Source organism: Coenobita brevimanus, chromosome 80, assembly GCF_032717465.1.
Source record: "Coenobita brevimanus isolate Jiangsu-jjx chromosome 80, ASM3271746v2, whole genome shotgun sequence".
NCBI lineage: Eukaryota > Metazoa > Arthropoda > Malacostraca > Decapoda > Coenobitidae > Coenobita > Coenobita brevimanus.
Genome location: NC_137033.1, coordinates 30054855 through 30077047, shown reverse-complemented (window position 1 = coordinate 30077047; position 22193 = coordinate 30054855).

The following is a 22193-nucleotide window of genomic DNA, read 5'->3' as shown; positions in this document are numbered from 1 at the left end:
GAAGCACTAAACCTTACTCGAACGATGGTTGAACGTGTCTGAATGTGTAGTCTACGCCTGGCCACGACTTTGGCTAACCCGCTGGTCAGAGATTAGTAATCATGAGTGTACAGTCGACAGCAGAAGTTCGTCCCTATTAGTGTGTGAGCTGCGAGCCTACTGGCCTGTTAACACTGTGTCAGATAAAGTTGCCTGGTATGGTTTAAATGGATGATATTTAATTTTTGTTAGTCTATGTTATACTCAGTTTAAGATATCAATATACAGCAGGTGGGATGATATTCTTACAATCAAATCTGGCGTTAGTGTATGAATATTATTTAATAGGGACGAACAAGTCAAAGGATTATTATAATTGTATTTTGGGAAAAGCATAATTCATTGTGTGTACTAAAGATGACGTTACATGACTATGAAGTCAGTAAGCCAGTAGAGAAACGTCAATATAGTGCATGTTTCGCGAAGACAATGAGCTTTCATAATCTCGTCCCTTCCTGCACTCACACATCTCCCGTCACTGGTGTCCTCAAGTCACTCTGTCATTATCCACTTTTTTTTTTCTTTTTTTTTTTGCGCTAATGCTGAAAGTTATATTTTTTCTAGGTAAAGTACCGAAAGCATTAAAATTAAATGCATTCAGTGAGCATCGCTTTTTCTGGTTCACAGTTATTGGTCATTTGATAATCCATAAACACAGTTGTCATTAACAGAAACTAATAGTCACTGTGGGTGGTGGGACTATACTAGCTAATATTTACATAAGTTATATAGCCATCGTTAATATCACTGCTCTAAATCCTCTTCCTAACCACGACCTTCCCGACTCCGCCAACTCCCCTCACCCCCCACACACACACTTCTCACCTCTCTCCTTTCCACCAGTATGCATCATTCCTTCCTGGTGTTCCTCCTCTCGCTACTCCTCTCACCCTCCCTTTCTTAACCCCATCCACACCACCACCCTCCCACCTTTATTATGTCCCCTCTGATTTGTTTTATCTTCATTATGAAAGACGATTCATGTCGTGAATGCAATTGTCACAACAGGAATGAAAGACATGAGTGTGGCGGTTTGATTCTCTCTCTCTCTCTCTCTCTCTCTCTCTCTCTCTCTCTCTCTCTCTCTCTCTCTCTAATAACACACGCACTTGGTTACCACTAGTGCACATAAACAGCCATTATAATTGCAGAATAGTATATCCTCCAATACAATAATGGCTTTATGCTTTCCTCCTCTACTTTCTTCAGCCCTGACTCCATGCCCCATTTACTTCCTCCTCTTCTCTGTATCATTCCTCCTCTCCACACCTATATTCCTTATGCGAAATTCAATATCTCTGCCTCTTTCCTTTATGCACACCATTCTTACTCTAATACTCTTCCTCATCAAACGTTTTATCCTCCTTGTTCACCGAATCTGAAGCAGATATTCGAAGCAAAATTAGTATTAGTTCTGAATTACTGTTTCTTAAGACGTTAGAACTATGATAATCTTTCGGTCCCTAACCACAATGTCGATATCCGTTGTTTCGTAAATGAGTTCAGCCATAAACCATAACAAATGTTGTCTTGTAATCTCATCCTCAATTTAAAATGATTCATACCATATTCGTTGGCAACATTTATAAACACAATCCTTTGCGTCCATCCTTACTAAAAAATATTCTTACTTTAACGTCACATTTGTCAATATGTTTATCATCCCCTCTGCTGTACACTGATATTACCTTAAATCGAGTCATGGTTCATCTCTGACTCAAAAATATTAATTATTATCCATTTAAACCATACCAGGCAACTCTATGCCACAGTGTTACCAGGTCAATAGGACTGTAGCTCACACGTTGATAGGGACGAAATTCTGCTGTCGACTGTACCTACAAATTTAAAGAAATATCGTAAAACTCTACGGAAATCAGTCACCCCGTATCGCAAAAAGCCAATCCATACTAAAAAATAATGGCAGCTGGCACTCGGTCGTCTTTGATCAAATTCTTACCAAAAGTAATATGCTCCTGCACATCCAGTACTTGCCACCTAAAGGTTTGGTAAAAAAAAAAAAATCGTCCAAAACTTTTTGAAATATGTTGGGAACAGGTATATATACACACACACACACACACACACACACACACACACACACAGCTATATCGCCTCGCCATGATAAACGCGGGCGATAATATGGATTCAGTAAAAATACGGTGCCGACTGGAATATCGTATCGTACATGATCAGGTTCCGTGGATGGCATGCAAGGGGTACGAGGTAAAACGAAACCCTGTTAGTCCAAAGTGCAGACACTGGGTGAGCCTCGGAGAGTAACTGGTAGGGAAAAATGGAAGAAGAAAAAAATGGAATACTAAATGTGGGAAAATGTGAATGAAGAGATACAGTCGATTATGAAAAATTATGGACAAATAATTGGAAAAATGTAAAAAAAAGAAAAAAAAAAAGAGGAGTCATAGATACCTGGAGAATCATTTATGGTGGGTCTTGCTGGCAGAGTTATATTTATAACGAATCCCACTTAGTTCAGACTGTGAACTTTGTGCCTGAGGGTTTGTGGACCGCTGGCTTAAAAAAAAAAAAAAAAAAAGTGTAAGAATCTAACAGAATAAAACGGGAGAAGGGAAGGGAAGAAAAAAGAAGCATGAAGAGAAACTGAGGACTGAAAAAGGCCAACAGAGAATTCGAAAGAAAAATCGGAGACGAAAGATCCAGACCACTAGAGAATAACAGCAATGAAGGAAGAGGCGACATAGAGAACGAAAACACGTCATCTCTAGGATTGTAATCGTCCTTACGCCAGATTCAGCCAAGAGAGTCATAGGAGCCTGAGACTGTTCACACTGGTTGCCAATAGGACAATATTCTCATGTACACACACACACACACACACACACACACACACACACACACACACACACACACACACACACACACACACACTACAAAGTATGAATTTATCCCCTTACTCTCTCTCTCTCTCTCTCTCTCTCTCTCTCTGTGTGTTTGGCGCCCTCCTTTCCCTCTTAAAAGTATTCAACCCTCTGGCGCCGACTTCCTCTCCTTCCCCCCCCTCTCCCTCCTTCTCCCCTCCCCTTCATTCGTCCTCCCCTCTCCTTACTCTCCCTTCCCTCCCCTAAAAACTGCCCCTTTCCCCAATGGCGCCAGGTCTCTTCCGCTTTCCTCCCTCCTCCCCCCATGTCCCCAGCTCCCTCTCCTCTTTAATTCTCCCTGTCTCATCCCCCTTATTCTATTCTCCCTTCCCTCCCCTTCTGCTATTTTTTTTTTTTACTCCCTCTCTAATTTGACTCCCTCTACCTTCTTCCTTCTCTTCCTTTCCTCCCTTCACCTACCTCCCCTTTCCTCTCCCTTCTCTCGCTCCCTCTCTCTCTCTCTCTCTCTCTCTCTCTCTCTCTAATACGCCACCGATACTTCACTCTCCCCTCCTTCACCCTTTCTTACTTCATCTGGCGCCACTCCCTTCCTTCCCTCCCCCCCTCCCCTTCCCTCCCTTTCCCCCGCACCCTCCATCCTACCTTGTCCACCTGATGCTAGTCCGTCATTTCCACTCCCCTCCCCTCCTCTTCTCTCTCTCTCTCTCTCTCTCTCATTTTCCTCATTGTTTCGTTCACCTAAATCCCGTATTTCAATATCCAGACACATGACAATTATTTTTGAAGTATATTTTCCTCCTGTATGTATTCTCCTTAATATGTATTATCCTCTCTGCACCCAACGTTTCTGTAAATGCACATAACACGTCATACGCGACTGGGTCGATAGGGTTGATGTTTGTGACAGTGGTCTTCACCTTACTGTTTTTGTGCAGCCAATAATCATCGCATCTGCAGTATAGCACTGTCATAGTATGCCATAAATAAGGGCGATTTTTCGTTATAACAAATGCAAAACTATTACTATTATTTGTAACTTCGTTGATTTATACAATTAAAACAATTTCTGTTCCAACAGTTGCGTTGTCAAGTAGCAAATATAAGGCTAATATATATGCAGGGCAGAGCTTATTGTCAGATTGCTTCGTATGCAATACAGATAAGTGATTCACTAGTGCAATCGTTTGATAGTTTTTAAGTGTCTCTTTTTGAATGCCATATTAAATTTTATGACTGTGATAAACTGCATAGCGATGTTGTCCCTCCGGATGTGAATTTATCTTTGGAAATGTGTTTGAAGCACAATATGAATTGTTTCCTAGTGTATCCATGGGATTTACCTATGCAGTGGACTGCCATTCGAAAAATATGAACAAACAACCAGACTGTCGTTGATATATGTCGTTACCTTGTTATATCATTCAGCTAAAGATGCAGCAAGATGACTCATGGTAACCAAAGCTACTTCACATCCTATGATGGCGGATCTGCCAGTGAAAAACATGTGTATCCAGTTACTGTTAAGAAGGCCATCGTCCACTGTATTACGTTTCATTCGTGAGTAATGGGGCTAAAGATTTGAGGGGGATATTGTGCATGTAATAAGACAGATATGTGGGCAAAGCATTTGCAAAGGCAGCAAGTTCTTTACAGCATCTGTGGATCTAGATAATCGTATGATAAGGTGAAAAGAAAAGAATTGCATATTTGTCCATGATAAAGTATATCATTAAATACAGAGGGTGGCCAGGGATGCTGCTGTACACGGTCGGGCAACATACATTAATGATTACTTCTTCTTTTTTTTTGTTTTTACACTAAATGAGTAAATAAGAAGGATGGTGTGGGATGCTGCCAGAACTGTACATGGTCAGTCGACAAACAATGAAGGTATACTCTACTCTTGAGACTTTCTATATAGTCATTGTTGCCATGTAATAATTTTTACAGTTTCAGAGATGACACACATGTTATCCTGTCAAAGAAAACTTTTCAGTTTCATTTTCTTCAAACCAAACAATAACATCTTTCTCACTGAACATTGAAGTCTATTTTTGATTTAAAGCATGGATATTAATTCCATTTGCACTATTTGGATAAACATGAAGTAAATCCTTTCCAGTACAGTGAATATTAATTTATGTGCAAAATTTTTAAATCGTATGCTTATGTGTTACAGGGGAAAGTTCCACAGCTTTCACAAGTTTCTCAAAAAAGAAGCAAGAAAGAAAGTACAAGAAATCCCTCTCTTTTCCCTCCCCTTCCTCCATCTCATTCTTCCTTCTCCCTTCCCTCTCTTCACCTTTGCCTTTCCTTCGCCTCTCTCTCTCTCTCTCTCTCTCTCTCTCTCTCTCTCTCTCTCTCTCTCTTCATTTCCTTTTCAGTGATAATAAAACTATGTGCAGGTTTATTAAATCCCGATCAAATGCCACGTATTAATTTTGGTGTAACAATAACCTTCAGAACAATAAACTTCAATGAATGCGACACTGCACCGTGTAAATATGTGAAAAAAAAAATCTTGGCTTGGACGAGTATATTTAATATCAATGAAATGAGTATGAAAACAGTGTGAACAACTGCATGTCTAAATCGGGCCAAAGAAGAATTACATAACTTTACTTCAGTTACTGTAGTCCAAGCAATCGCAATGAGAATCACTTAACACTGTTTAATTATTTGAGGCAAGAAAAATTTTACACAAATGCAAAGAATCAAGAAACTTAAAAATTTTGCTGCTAAAGTTGCTGTGGGAGGCGCAAGACAACAGCATCATGTGATACCCATTTTTCAAGAACTACAATTACTTAAAGGTGAACATAATGTACTTTCGCAATATATATAACTGCTTTTAAAGTTGTACATAGAGTGGCCCCGGACTGGGTACTATCGCTTCCCTCTGTTGATAGAATACATAATGATATGATGCGAAATTATCTAGTTAGGTGGTCTGGAAGTCTCTCACTGTTTCTTGTATTTTACCGTATGTGTCAGGGTTGCCAGTTAGCCTGCTGTTTGTGAGCGTAATATTGTGTAAGTTGTACTTTAAATTTTTGTGTTCATTTCTCTATGATGTTTTATTTACGTGATTGTTAATTTTGTAATTTAATTTTAGGTTGTGCGCTAAATAATTTAGAGTATGACGCAGTGTAAGAAAACACTGGCATGTTTTGGATGTCTCTGAGCTGGTAACTGCTGTAACCATTACCCCCTTCGGAAATGCACGAGAAAATTAATGTGGAGAAGTGAAGAACACTCTAGAATATAGGAAGCTTATATAAGGATGAGGAAGAGACTAGAGGAGTTTCAGCTGGTTCTCAGTTCAGTTTGACTGTAGTGCAGTGCCACTGCAGTGTCCATGAAGTTTGTATATCATCGGTACTTGTGAAAACAGTGAAGTGAAGTTGGAAAGCATTAAGTGTCATTATCTGGAAAATAAATTGTGAACTTTAGACACCAGTGTTTATTTTCGCATAGCTGATCTTGCGTGCTATACACGAAAGTATGCCTCTAGGAAGAACAACTCACTGGGCAACATCCTTCCTATAATGAAGTACCACTGTTGGAGCCTATGGCAATGTGGGATGGGGATGCAACAGTGGTGTCAGGAGTGTGGATTTTTTAGAAAGTGCTGCAGTGAGTCTAATCTTTGACATGGCGCAAGGGGGTGTGCAGACAAGATCCCGAGCTGGGCGGGAGGACGAGGTGTCACTGGCTGTAATCATGAAGTTAATGCATGGACGAAGTGTCCAACTACAAACACAGTACGAAGGACAGAAAGAACTTAAACAGCAAATACAAGCACAAAATGTAGAAGTACAGGCACAAAATGAAGAAATCAAAGAACAATTGCAAGCACAGAGTGAACAAGTAGAGGCACAAAGTGAAGAACAAAAATAAAGATATGAACAGCTTCTAGTTTCATGACAGGAACAACAGAGGGAATTACAAGTGAGGATGCAAAGACAACTAGTTGCTTTCATGGGGGAAATGAAGGAAGAACAGCAACAGTTTAAGGACGAAGTAGAAGCCAAGCTAGAACAGCAGAAGTATGAAGTAAACAGTAATATGATGAACTGCAGACAGCATGTAGACAACTAGCTGAAGATTAGTGAGAGAATAATGACAGAGTGCAAACAACATGTAGACAACCAGCTGAAGATTAGTGAGGGAATAGTGATGGAGTGCAGACAGCACGTAGATAACCAGTTGAAGCATACAGTCGACCATGTGAAGATAATTAGCAAGAAAACTGAGGCTGTAGAGAAATATTGCACTGTTGAGCCTCAGGCTAATGTACAGGGAGCACCTGAAAAGAATGAACAGTGTATGGTGCATCTTGGCGGATCCCAAGTATCTAAACTCTAAAGGTAGCATTACTATCTATATATCTATCTATATACCTAGCCTGCTTCCCCCAAGGAAAGGGAGGTAGCCGAGACAGGACGACACACTCCCCATTTACTCATCCATTCAAACACATTCATTCGCATCTTAGCCCCAAAGGGGAGAACGGACAGATCTTCACCGCACCACACCGCACAAGGGTCAACTGCGCAATGCAATCAGTGACATCCGCAGCAGGGCCCGACAGCAGAACTGGTTTACCCCTGCCACATCATAACAGACCCATCCCCTTACCCTCACCTGACCTGACTAGCTGATCAGACCAAAAGCGGGAGAATATCCCCTCAGGGCTGCGTCATCACTTATTCATTCACAATTTCTCTCCATTTATTTCTGTCACGCACAGCCACTCTTCCTTGCTCAACAGATATCCCTCTCACATCCAGCGCTCTCTTCACACTGTCCATCCATCCTATTCGTGGTCTTCCTCTCAGCCTTACACCTCTCACATCAGATCTAGTTATCTTTTTCACCAATCGCTCATCATCCATTCTCTCCATATGCCCAAACCATCGCAACACCCTCTGCTCAACTCTACCAGCCATCTCCCGAACAACTCCAGTTCTCCTTCACACTTCATCATTTCGCACCCGATCCATACGCATCACTCCACAAATACTCCTCAGACACCTCATCTCCATTACATTCAAACTTTTCCTCTCTGCTACACCCATATTCCATGTTTCAGCCCCATATAACGCATTCGGTACCACAACACACTCATACAGCCTTCTCTTTACATCCATTCTAAGCGAACGACATTTAAACACTTTTTTCATTCCTCCCAGCACCTTTCCTACTTCATTTATTCTAAACTTCACTTCTGCATCTATTCTTCCATCCACAGCAACATGTGACCCTAGATATTTAAAACAATCTACCTCCTCAAGCAACTCACCATTCAAAACTATATTCATCCCCCTACCATCTATCAACCTCGTACACTTCATCACTTTACTCCTATTCTCATTTACTTTCAATTTCCTCCTTTCACACATCCTTCCAAACTCCTCTACCAACTGTCTCAATCTCTCCTCTGAATCAGTCACCAGTGCTGTATCATCTGCAAACAGCAGCTGCTTCAGATTCCACTCTCCACCATCAACATTCACCAGACTCAGACCTCCACCTAAAACTCTTGCATTCACCTCCCTTACAACACCATCCATGTAAATATTAAACAACCAAGGTGACATCACACATCCCTGTCGCAGCCCCACTCTCACGGGAAACCAATCACTCACAGCATTTCCCACTCTTACACACGCTCTACTATTTACATAAAAACTTTTCACCCCTTTTAGTAACCTACCATCAAGTCCATACAATCTTAAAACAGTCCACAAAGCCTCCCTATCATACGCTTTCTCTAAATCCATAAATGCCCAAAACACATCCTTGCCTTTAGCTAAATACTTTTCACACACTTGTCTCACAGCAAAACATGATCCACGCAGTCCCCTCCCTCTCCTAAAGCCACACTGCTCATCACCAATCACTCCCTCTGTACCCTCTCTAACTCTCATAATTAACACTCTACCATACACCTTACCTACAACACTCAACAGACTTATACCCCTAAAGCTAGTACATTCATACTTATCACCCTTGCCTTTATACAACGGGACCACACAAGCACTTGCCCAGTCAATTGGCACCATACCTTTCTCAAAGCACACATTCAACATTCTTACTAACCAGTCAACAATAGTCACTCCACCACCCTTCAGGCATTCCACAGCACACCCATCCATACCCGCAGCTTTCCCTGTTTTCATCTCCTTTACTGCCTTCTCCACTTCCTCCTTCGTGATCAAAGAATCATTCAGCTCTCCCAACACATTTATTCCTTGCACCCTTCCATCCACCCCAGTCTCAGCCACTCTTTCCTCCTCTACATTTAACAATCTTTCAAAATACTCTGCCCATCTCTTCCTTACTGCATCCATCTCAATTAACATCCTTCCATCCTCTGCCTTTACTCGTTCTTCCTTCCCAGACTCTCCCTTTCGCACCCTTTTCACCTCCTTCCAAAACATTTTCTTATTCTGCTGAAAATTCTCTGTCAGCCGCCTACCCCACCTCTCATCTGCTGCCACTTTAGCATCACGCACAGCCCTTCTCGCTCTATTCCTCTTCTCCTTATACCTTTCATATGACATCTCATCCTTCCTCTGCAGCCACACTTCATATGCACGTCTCTTCTCAGGGTTGAATAATCAGAAAGCAGAAGTTTTAAGTCCTGAACTCAGAATATGTTGCCTGAGGTTTTAGGTCCCAAAGCAGTGAAATGCATGGTTATAATGGGGGTTCAATTAAAAAGAAACCTCAGGAATTTGATAGTAGAGTATCTTGGGAAGCTTACCGTACAAAGTTTGAATTACTTGCTCATCAGAATGGTTGTGATGATAGACAGAGGGCAGTGCAACTTGCTACTAGCATAAAGGGTGTAGCAGTGGAAATTCTAGGCCAAATATCAGTGATGAAGAAGAACAGTTATCAGTCCCAAGTAGAAGTGCTGGGACCATGTACCAGACTGAGGTTTACAGAACACGATTCCAGAGCCGTGTATGGGCTTGAGATGCATCCCTACAGCAGCTTGCTCATGACCTGGAGAGTATGGCATACAAGGTGTACTCTGGAGCAGCACAAAACCTGTCGGCTAGCCTACTGGGAGACCAGTTCATCGATGCTCATGATAGTGCAGAATTGAAAGTGCAAGTGAAGCAGGCACAACCCAGAAGCATGCAAGAAGTACTAGCCAGAGCTCTAGAATTTGAGTCCTATGTCCAGTACATCCACTTTTCAGGCAGGTCATGATGCAGGATTTAAGGCAAGAAAGGCGCAGGTACTTGAATTGGAAAATTTTGAAGGAAGGCACTGGTGCTGTGATGCCAGGACATTGGAAAGGGGATTGCAACAAATGGAAGAGGGAACAGAGAAGACCGGGGGAGGTTGCTGGTTCTGTGGGAAGCTGGGACACAAGAAGGACGATTGTTACAAATGGAAGGTGGAGCAAGAACGAAATAGAGCAAGGATATACCCAACTGCAACAAACGGGTGTTGGACATGTGGTGAGGTGGAACACTTCAGCTATGAGTGTCCAAATGAGAAGGATGAGGGTAAATGAGTAGCTCCACGGGAGAACAGCCCAAGCGCCCTTAAAAAAAAAAAAAAAAAAAAAAGCAAGAAATCGCTCCTAAAGTTACCGATAAGGAATGTCAAATGTCTCAAGAACCAACCCTACGATTTTTAAGTTTCACGTATCAAAATAATCCTTGAAGCATCAGCTTTTTAATGGCATGAACAATTTTGATCATAATACTCATTTAGTAATTATTTTGAATTAATAATACCAACCATGTGCACATGGAGTTCAGGTAAATGTCATTATATCACGCAAACAATGATTATAGACATGATTATAGCACTAATATTATAGGGGCACTTACCACACTGGAGTGACTTGACTGTTGAATGTTGCATGTTTATGCATCCCCCCTCCCCCCTCCCCCCTCTTGCCCCAGGATTAGTTGCAATAATCGAGCAACATGTCGTCCTCGTCAGAGGGGTCAATGCTGTGCTCGACTCTGCCAGCTTGAAGGCCGTCATAAAAGACCTTCTTGTCATCTGGCATGAGGGAGAACAAGCTCCGGAGGCCAATAAGCTTGTCATCCGTGAGCTGGATGGGGGCATTATACAGGGGTGGGAGGAAGATGGCACTCAGGTTGAATCTGTCAGGGGACCAGGTTGCTCTACCCTTCATCAGTCGGACCTCGGTGCAGTTGTTTTCAGTCCCATAGTCTGGCTTGATGATGAAGCCTTCCTTGTAGTTGAGGTGGAAGAGAAGCTTGCAGGCATCCTTGAATGTTGTACCTGGTGCCTGACGTTTGGTGATGTGGTCGTTCAGCACGCCAAAGTTCAGAAACATGGCCTGCTTCATGCGGACTACTTTGTACCCCAGTAAGACAGACTGTGCAATGTGATAAGCATAGTCATCTGGCATATAGAGGTTTGGCACACCTCTAAGATGTCTCTCAATATTGCCAAACACACGATCACAGGCCATGTAGCTATGGCCCAGCACCAGGTAAACATTACTGATGGAGGACAGGCACCTGGAGTGGATATCCCGGAGGTAATACATCACCAAGTTGATGTTCTTGTTTTGGCAAGCACAGTTATATGAGATGACCACCAGCTGTGAAAACTCATCTATACTGCTTTCTTGGTCAATCCAGTGTTTGATGCAGCTGGCCACTTTGCACGACTCCCGTTTGGCTTATGCCTCATCCCTCACGTACATAGTGCTAGTGCTGCTTTTCAGGTTGTGGATGCACAGGTTGTAGGTCCACATTTTGCGCTTGTAGTAAGCAGCACTAGCGGTGATCTTGGGCATGGGAAGAGTCTGCTGCAGGTCAACACAGATTGCACGAGTCTCGGGGTCATTGTCTGATGCCATCTTCTTCATGAAATCCTGTGCCTGCTCTGCTAACCTCCGGTGTTCCTCTTTTTTCCTTGTGCGGTCGTCTACAGCAGCCTGGTCGCCGGTGGAATTTGCTATGGAGATGTCGAAGGTGTCACAGGTGGTGCAGGTGTCTGTGCGTGGTGGCTCAAAGATGTTAAATTCCTTCATGAACACATCCGAATATTAATGCAGGCTGACCTTCTCCAGGATATACATCATGGAGCCATTCCACATACGTATACAGCTTCTCGATCATAAGGTGTGACTCCAGGTACTTACGGTGAGGATCTTTAGCCCTGCTGTAGTGGCACGACATAGCAGGTAGCAGCTTAATGTGCTCCCTCACACAAATAGCCTTATTCCCGACAACCTTGTTAGCAGGTTCGTGTGGTCCTCTTTGGTCAGGAATAACCATACCTGTGCTAGTCACCTTGAGCAATGCTGTAGTAAGTTGAGTTGTGCCAAAGGCATGCATTGCCATAAAACCTTCCTTTTACACTGTGATCTTCACATTATTATAAATCACACTGTAATGCCGTGTACTGCAAAGCTTACTGTGCTTATTTTTTGTACACTTTCTTTTCACTGGTGCCAGGCTCACCATTTTCTGAATGTAAGCATTTGGGTGCCGAATGACCCTAGAGCCCAAAATTCACTAAATATTTTCTTTACGCGATCATTTGTAACTTTGCCAAAACACCCATCATGGCAAGGATTACCAATAGCATGTGCAGCAACTTGTTTCTTGGTTTTGTAACTTATGTAGGCCTGGTGTAAGTTATGTTTCACTTTCGCCACCACACTTCCCACTCTTCCACATTTTGAGGCCTTTTCCTCCCTTACCCTTGCTCTACTTCACTCTCACTATCACTTGCCTCACGAAGAACAGAAACAGCTTGTGGGCTATCAGTATCACTGCTTGAATTGCGTGCAGCCATCGTAATAAAATGCAGAAAAACATAGATACTCCAAGAGACGGTGTTAATGGCAGCAGAGAGAAAGGGAGACTGAGTACAGCTTGCCTGAGACAGTTGCAGCAAACTGATTGGCTGCGCACAGCCTAGCATTGGCCTAACATTGGCCGGCTGGCTGTGACATCACGATCATGTGATCCCGCCCGAAGCTCTGGTAGGCTGGCTGCCATCACTCTGGTTGCTTGGGCTTCTATCCCTCGGCGGTGTTGTACGTTGTCTGACAATGTGTCATAGGGCCAGCTACACATTGTCATTGTATAGCATTATCAACCCTGTCAACACAGAGGGAGAAGAATCCAACTCACACCACGTGGTGAGGGAAGCCTTTCTCCGCTGTTTGAGCAGGAAGGTTTTGGCGGGCAGTGGCGCTTGGGCTGTTCTCCCGTGGAGCTACTCAAATTAGTGAAGGCTGGTGATGAGAGGCAATAACTGGCCAGTTTTTCCCAAGAAGCCTCACCACTGAGGAAACACAGGAGAACCTTGATGAATAGTGTGCGAGAAGATGGAAGAAGAGACACCAAGCAGTGTAGTTGGAATAGGAATTTGGCAAGAAATGCCATCATACTGTTGTGACAGGGCCAGCATCAGAGGAAGAGAGGATGCAGATGGAGGATGCAGATTTACAACCAGTGCTAGAGTGGCTGCAGCGGAGTACAGTGCTACCATCTTGGGAAGAAGTTTCCAGGCTAAGCCCTGAGACCAAGAGCTACTGGAGTCAGTGGGACCTTCTTTGTTTGAATAACGGACTTCTGGAGCATCACTGAGAGACACCCGATGGCTTCAGCAAGTATTGGCAACTGATGGTTCCAAAGAAAATGAGGTCTGGGATCTTGGATGAGTCTCATAACCAGATCACTAGTGGGCACCTGGGAGTGAAGAAAACTCTAAGCCGGCTGTGACAGAAGTTCTACTGGATTGGTATGTGTCAGGATGTTGAAGAGTGGTGTTGGGCCTGTGATGTGTGTTGTGTCAAGAAGGGACCCAAGAAACGTGGTTGCTCCCCTCTTCAGCTGTACCAAGTGAGTGCGCCAATGGAAAGAGTCACAGTGGACATTGCTGGAGCTCTGCCACATATTGAAAGTGGAAACCGGTATATATGTGTCACAATGGACTATTTCACAAAGTGGCCAGAAGCCTATGCCATCCCTGATCAAGAGTTTGCGACTGTTGCTCAGGTGTTGGTTGACCAGTTTTTCCATTGTTTGGGATGCCTCAAGAACTACATTCAGACCAGGGTAGAAACTTCGAGTCTGCTGTGTTCCGTAAGTGCTGCAAGTTACTGGGGATCAAGAAGTCCAGGACAGCCCCACTAAGGCCACAGTCAGATGGGTTGGTGGAGAAATTCAACTGGATCCTAGGACAAGTACTGCATAGAGGGACAAACAGAATGGGCCCAGAAATTACATGCGTTGCTGATGGCATATCAGTCTGCATCCCACAAGTCTACCGGCTACACACTTGCAAAACTGATGTTGGGCCACGAGTTACACTTACCTGTTGATTTGTTACTGGGAAGACAACCTGCTGAAGAGCTGCCTACAGACACCTCCAGCTATGCGAAACATCTTTAGGAAAGGGTGGCTGAGGTACGTAATCAAGTGCTAGGAGCCCTACAGTTTTCAGGAGAGGCGATGAAGTGCAAGTATGTTGCCAAGGCAAGTGAGGTGAGCTTCAAGGATGGTGAACAACTTTGGTTATACAATCCTCAGCGAAAGAAGGGACAGTCACCGCAGCTGCATAGCCCATGGGTCGGGTCTTACACTGTGTTGGAACGCCTATCAGACGTTACATACTGGATTCGGGGAGGCAGGATATTTCGCCCAAAGATGGTACACAAGAATCGTCTGTGGCAGTACCATGGGCCAGGACAGTACAGCTGGGACGTCTCTGAGGAATCGTGCTCTTCCGCAGCCCAGGATGTTGTAGAGAACCAACGAACTGAAGTACAAGAGGATGGTGACAGTTTCCCAATGGAAGAAGTGCATCAGGAAGAGGATCAAGACATTTGAGTGGGAGTGGACTGTGTGGAGGAGGAGGGACGTCATCGGAAGTGGCATAGGAGAAGACCTGATAGGTTGAAGGATTATTTTGTGTATAATTAAATATTTATTTTGGATTAAGGGTTATGTTTGTATACATTGTGCAGTTTTGTCGGGATGACAAAGGACTAGGGAGGGGGTAGTGTTAAAGAGTGTAGGGGACAAAACAGATCCTTGGGGGACGCCGTTTGTGAAGTTTCTGATGTTAAAAGACCGACTGGCAAATGTTACGTGTGCACATCTACCTGCTAAGTAGTTTGCCAGCCATCTTTTTGTGTTATTGTGCATGTTTGTGTTGAGTATTTTGTTTGTGAGTTTGTGACGGGGGATGGCATCAAAAGCTTTGCTAATGTCTAGTGTGACTAGGAGTGTTCTGTGTGGTGGCCTAGCTGAATTCATGCCATCGAAAACTCTCTGTGTAAGGTCTGTAAGAAGGGTGTTTGTGGAGTGTAGTGGCCTAAAGCCATGTTGTGACTGGGCTAGGGAAATGTGAGGTGTGACTAGTTGTAGTATCAGTCGTTCAGTGACTTTAGAGGGGGTGCAGAGGAGTGTGATGGGGCGATGTGAGGAGGGTAACATGGGGTCTTTGTTGGGTTTAGGGATAGTGATGATATTGCCATGCTTCCAGATGTTGGGTATTATGTTGTGTGAGTAGCTGTAGTTTGATATGTTGGCGAGTGCTTGTATGCCTTGTGGTCCTAGGTGTTTAAGGTGAATGTTGCTTATGTTGTCTGGTCCACAGGCAGATGAGTGCTTGAGATTGTTAATGATGTGCTTCGTCTGGTTGTAAGTGAAAGGTGCGTAGTCTGGGTCTGTGGGGAATTGTTATGTAGTGTGGTGTATGTAATACACGATGTAGATGTGACAGTTGTAATGTAACTGTACCTACGTGTAAAATGATATAATACAAATTAATAAATGGAGACGATGAGGCAGACGAGAAGAGGCAGCAGCATGCGGCAGAGACGATCAGCTGATCTGCACGATAAAACTGCTGCACTCACCAGCTGTACCTGTGAAATCAATCAAGGTGGAGCATCAATAGTGTCAGTGTGACAAACAATTTTTATTAAATTACAATTTCTCTCTCTGCCTACTAGTCAGTACATATGCTACAAAAAATACCCCATTATTTTCTTATTGGGTACATAATTAACCAGGAAACGTAATCCTTGGATTGCTCAAATATCTCAGAACATCCAGTTTACTGGTTAAACCTAACTCTACACTTACAATTAATATCAGAAAGCTGAGAATCCCTACACAAACTCTGGCAGGTCACATTTTTACACCCAATGTGGGTGTGAACACTCCGGTGGATAATGTGCATTCTCCGGGATTCCTCAGAGAGGCCCACAGCTTGAGACACACCACAAGGTAATTCAGACACAGTCTTGGATTGCCTCTGCAGGGGTCGACTTCAGCCTTAACCTACAGTACATATGTATGTACAAACTCTGGATGTAATGTGTCCTATGGGACCCATAAATGAGATACTGGGAACCAAGTTAGTCCATGGATTGTTCAAATCTCTCAGGACCCCTGTCTTATGGACCCCAATTCTCAATAATTGCCAATGTTAGTCATCAGTTAGCAGGCGAGATATCAGATCTTCACCTACACTGTCACTTTCTTTGATGTATCACACAACAATGTTAAACTGCTGCAAATACAGTGTCCAGCATGTCAGACTTGCATTAACCGTCTTAGTTGTGCTGAGACTAGTGAGTGGCACATGATCGGTTTCCAGAGCGAATGGTGCTCCATATCAGTAATAGTAGTATTTCTTAACACCGTCAACCATGACCAAGAGTTCCAGCTCAACAGTACAGTAATTCCTCTCGGTGGGGTTTAGCTTATGAATGTAATATGCCATTGGGAAAATTCCACCTTCCAATTCTTGCATTAGTACAGAACCTACTCCATTTTGTGAAGCATCGGTGCATAGTACGAAAGGTTTATTAGAATCAGGCAACTGCAAGATAGGCTTCTTACACAGCATATTCTTGAGGGTGGCAAAGGATCTCTCTTGCACTTCTCCCCATTCAGTGGGATTTGGAACATGTTTCCGAAGCACCTCATACAATGGCTAGGCAATGAGAGCAAAGTTGGGGATAATACTTCTATAATACCCCACTAGGCCGAGAAATGCCCTAACCTGTCTCTTGATCTCGGGTGTCGGGGCTTCCTTAACCCGTACAATCCTGCCGTCGGCATGGTGCCGACGGTACAAAACATCTCGAGTAATCCCAGTGACGTGATGGTGCCGCCAGCAAAATTGGAGCGTTGTAGCACATCTCTAACTGTTTCAATGTAGCTAATTTTTTGCTAAGGAGTAGCTTAGTGTATTGGCAACATTGTGCACAAGCACTTGTAGCACTGAGTTTGGTTCTGCATGGCTGGGTAACATCAGTATGCCACTGTCTGTCACAGCATTAGAATGTCACAGAAGTCATGCCATTTTTCCGCCTCATTGAGCTGGAGCAGGCGGTTGAAACTGTCACTTGGACCCTCTGTCCCTTCATTTAGTATTCCATAGAAGAGGAAGACCTGGATGACTCTTCTGGGGAGGAATATGAGCCAGTGGAGAAGGATATTGAGAATTGGAATTTCCCCATTCTTCTCCCCCGTTCTCTCTCATCCCGCCCAGCTGGGTGGGAAAACGTAGCTCACAGCTTGGGAAACTGGGCTAGACACAAGATGGACAGGCATCCTGCACTTATTTCTCCTATAAGGGGTACTTTTTGGGCTTTTCCTTGATTTATGTCCTTTTCGATTGTTTTATGCAATAAGAATTTTTTCCATTTTTGGTCCGGGATTGGGTGGGTATAAAATTGCAATAATGCCTGGGATGGTACAGGTTAATTTCTCTGATTTTGTCGCCCTGACACCTGCAGCGATTGTTGCCAACAATGTGTCTGAGGAACTCCACCTCACTGTGTGCAATTTTACACTTGCTTGGCTTCACCGTCATGTTGAAACTCTTGAGTCTACTAAAGACAATTTCCAAGAGTCTGAGGTGCTCCTCCAATGTGGCAGAATGAATGAGGACATCGTCAACGAACATTTCTACTCCTACGATACCATGGAGCACTTGTCTCCTGGCAAGACTGAATATTGCTGGGGAATTGATAAGTCCAATTTGGAGGACTGTATACTGGTACAACCCTCTAGGAGTAGCAAAGGCAGTGAACTGATGACTCTCGGGATGAAGGAGAATCTGAAAGAATCCCTTCGTCAAATTGAGCTTTGTGAAATATTGTGACACTGCCAGCTTGGAGAAGATGGCAATATGGTCACCCATTGGCTCAGCATCCATTTTGGTGATTGCATTTAGCCTCCTATAATCGCCACAAATCCTGACTCCATCATCCTTCTTGTGGACTACTACCATTGGACTACAGTAAGGAGATGAGAACTTTTCAATAATACCTTCAGTTTCCATGTCGGCAGTTTCCTTGTCTACTGCGTCCAGTAGTCACATGGGAATTTGATATGGCTTAACCTTTATGGGAGTATTGCTGGTCAACTCAATTTTGTGTCACTCAACCTTTGCATGTCTAGATTGGTCAAAGAAGACATCAGCATACCGACAGAGCAGTGACCTTATGGCATTCTGGTTACCTAATACCTAATGCTAAGTCAGTGTTAAGTAAGACATCTCCGACAGTCTCCTCCTGACAGGACTGAACGGTTAAGGGCTTGTCATCATGGTCATCAGCTAGGATCACCATAGCTGCCCCAGTATCTTCCGGTGGCTGGTCACTGTCATCAGCTACTTGTAGGCCAGTCTCCTCGGGGTTTGACTCATGATAAGCCTTCAACATGTTAACGTGGAACCTTTTACGAAGATATCCCTTCTGGATTATGTAGTTGAGGTCTGAAATGATCTCTGCTAAATCATATGGACCCTTCCACTGTGCCAACAACTTGTTCTGGGCAGTGGGGAGTAACTCCAAGCATTTATTGCCTGGACTGAACTTCCGAAGCATTGCTTTCTTATCATAATAAGCTTTCTGAACTTTGCATGCCTTGATCAATTCTTCTTCAGCTAACTCGCATGTCGACTGGAGGCGGTCAGCTACATCAAGGACATAGGTGTAGGTGGTCTTGACTTCAGGGTCGGGTTCTTCATCATCCCATAACTCACAAAGGACTTGAAGTGGCCCAAGGACTGACCTTCCATACACCAGTTCGAAAGATGAGAACTTTAAAGAACGCTGTGGCACTTCTCGATAAGCAAAAAGAAGACGGGTAATGAACCGCGACCGTTCTTTTGGCTGTTTGGCGGCCATGCACTTTAGCATCTTCTTGAGAGTCCTGTTGAACCTCTCACACAACCCGTTACACATGGGATGATAGGGCGTAGTTCGCAAGCTTTGGATTGACAACAACCTGAATGTTTTGTTCATCTTTGCAGAGGTGAACTGCGAACCCCGGTCGCTCAAGACCTCCTTGACCTATGTGACAGAACACTTCAGTCAATGCCTCTGCAACAGTGACGGTCTCTACATTCTTAAGGACCATGGCTTCAGGCCACCGTGTGCTGAAATCAACGATAGTGAGGATATACTTGTACTTTGATCCATCCCGAGACGTAGGAGAGATTGGCCCAACAATGTCAACTGCTACCCTCTCAAATGGTTCAGAGATTATAGGCATTGGTTTCAATGGCGCAGGATGGACTCGTCCCCAGTCAGTGGTATGCTGACACACATCGCAGAAATGCACAAACCTAGTTATTTCCTGTCCCATTCCTGGCCAGAAAAAGTCAGCATGGATGCGGTCAGAGGTTTTCTTTTGGCCAGTGTGACCTCCCATCGCTGAACAATTACCCAACTCAAACACTGCTCGGCGGTACTTTGTGGGAACGACAAACCGCAATCAAACCTCACCCTGGGGTGTTTATGACTCATGGTACAGCCATCCTTGCTTATGAAGGAACCTGGCTTGACCTCCCCGTGAATACTTAATCATATTACCCTCCAGCTTCTTACGCACTGAGGCAAGTGTCGGGTGAGACTGTTGTTCTTGGACAACATCTTGACTATGAATCAGATCTTGTGGCGTTGCGACGGTCAACAGGGTGACACAGTTTCGAGCCTTGGCCATGGCTCGTGTTACTGCAACAGCCAAAGTCTGAGTTGCAACATCTACGGCACAACCATTTTTGACACCTGATATGTTACCTATAACGAGGTCAAACAAAGGTTCTGGCATGACAACAGCAGATGTCAAGCCAGTGTAGAAAGGAGATGCCAACTGAATATGTGCCTCAGGGAACAATCTCACTGATCCAGCAATAAGTCTAACTTGGATCTGCCTACCTGTGTACTCGTTGGGCCGAACTAAACTCTGCTTGACAAAGCAACCTGAGGAACCATTGTCTCTCAGAACATTTACAGAAACACCTCCCACAAACCCTGGCTGAACAAGAAAGGCAGTGTTGCTGGTGGAAACGTCTGAGGAGGTAGCAGCCAATCATTGATGAGACTACGGAACGAACGGTGCAGCAGACGTGGCGCCCTGAGAACTAGATGCCTGAGGGGTCATGCTCACCATCTGAGGAGTTGGAGCATTGACCATCTGTGGAGGAGGATTCACTGTTACAGGGGGACTAGTGAATCATGTCCAATTTTATCTTCTGTGGAGGAGGATTCACTGTCACAGGGAACTAGTGAACTGTGACCAGTTTTATCTCATTAAACTGGTAGGATTCACTGTCGCAGGGGGAATAGTGAATTGTGACCAGTTTTATCTCCTGTGGAGGAGGATACACTGTCACAGGGGGACTAGTGAATTGTGACCAATTTTATTTTGTTAAACTGGTAGGATTCACTGTCACAGGGGGACTAGTGAATCGTGACCAGTTTTATCGCCTGTGGAGGAGGATTCACTGTCTCAGGGGAACTATACTCGGTTCCACAGAGTCTGACGCATTGATTTTGCCAGCCGAGGACAGGTGGATTTGGTAACACTGCGCAGTGCACTCGGGCGGTGATTGGTCGATTTGTGTTGTGTTTGAACGTGCACCAAATTGACTTTGTATTCCAACCAAGGACCTCACTGATTTGTTAGATACCGGAAAGTACAGATATAAATTAAAGCAGTGATATTTTTAATGATAAATATGTGCCTTTTGAATTAAAGATAAACCTGAACAACAATGATAACAAAAGCTAAGTAAAGTCATGACTAGATGCATACGGACAACAGTCAGTGACTGATTTTAAAAAATTCATTTCATTGTTTGATTTTTTTCACACTGCATGCGGTTTTATTATAGCGGCAGAGTTCAACTATTATTTTCTCATGGGGTCTGCTTTTATCATACTTTCCTTTCTTCCACCATTAACAAAAATTCGGTTCATTCTATAATGATGTAATCCATTACCTTCCCGGCTCTCTGTCGAGGGGACAGAGAAACATGCTTGAGGAGAGGGTGCATGGTGACCAGGGATAGGGTGTCCATCTGTCTGTATGTATGCCTGTCTCTTATGATATGAAAATGTTAGGGAAAATCAATTACAATATTTATTCATTTAAGAAATAATTTCACTGAATCTGACTGGGAATACAAACAAATGCAGATTTTTAAAACTACTGTTACCTATGAAGGTAATGAAAATGTGTATGTACACTATATATATTGAGAATAGCATGTATTGACCCCAGTGTGTGTGTGTGTGTGTGTGTGTGTGTGTGTGTGTGTGTGTGTGTGTGTGTGTGCTCACACAAATCATAATTACAGAAGATAAGGTAAGCGTATCTAGGGTCAGGTTGTATATTAGCAGATGAAGTAATGAAGGGCATGGTGTAGACTGTACTATGACACTGTGTAGTAGTGGTGGGATAAACATTTGAGCCTTCACAGGACCTTGGAACCACCTCGCTATGAACATCTGAATTCCCGCCATAGTCGCCGACTGTTGTCCGTATGCATCCAGTCGCGACTTTGCTTAGCTTTTGTTATCATTGTCATTCAGGTTTATCTCTAGTAATTTAAAAGGCACATATTTATCATTAAAGATATCACTGCTTTAATTTATACTGTACTTTCCGGTATCTAACAAATCAGTGAGGGCTTTGGTTGGAATACAAAGTCAATATGATGCATGTTCAAACACAACGGAAATTGACCAATCACCGCCCGAGTGCACCGCGCAGTGTTATCAAATCCACCTGTCCTCGGCTGGCAAAATCAGTGCGTCAGACTCCGTGGAACCGAGTATAGTGAATTGTGGCTCGTTTTGTCTCGTTAAACTGGTAGGATTCACTGTTGCAGGGGGACTAGTGAATCGTGACCAGTTTTGTCTTGTTAAACTGGTAGAATTCACTGTCGCAGGGGGACTAGTGAATCGTGACCAGTTTTATCTAGTTAAACTGGTAAAGAAAAAAAAAAAAC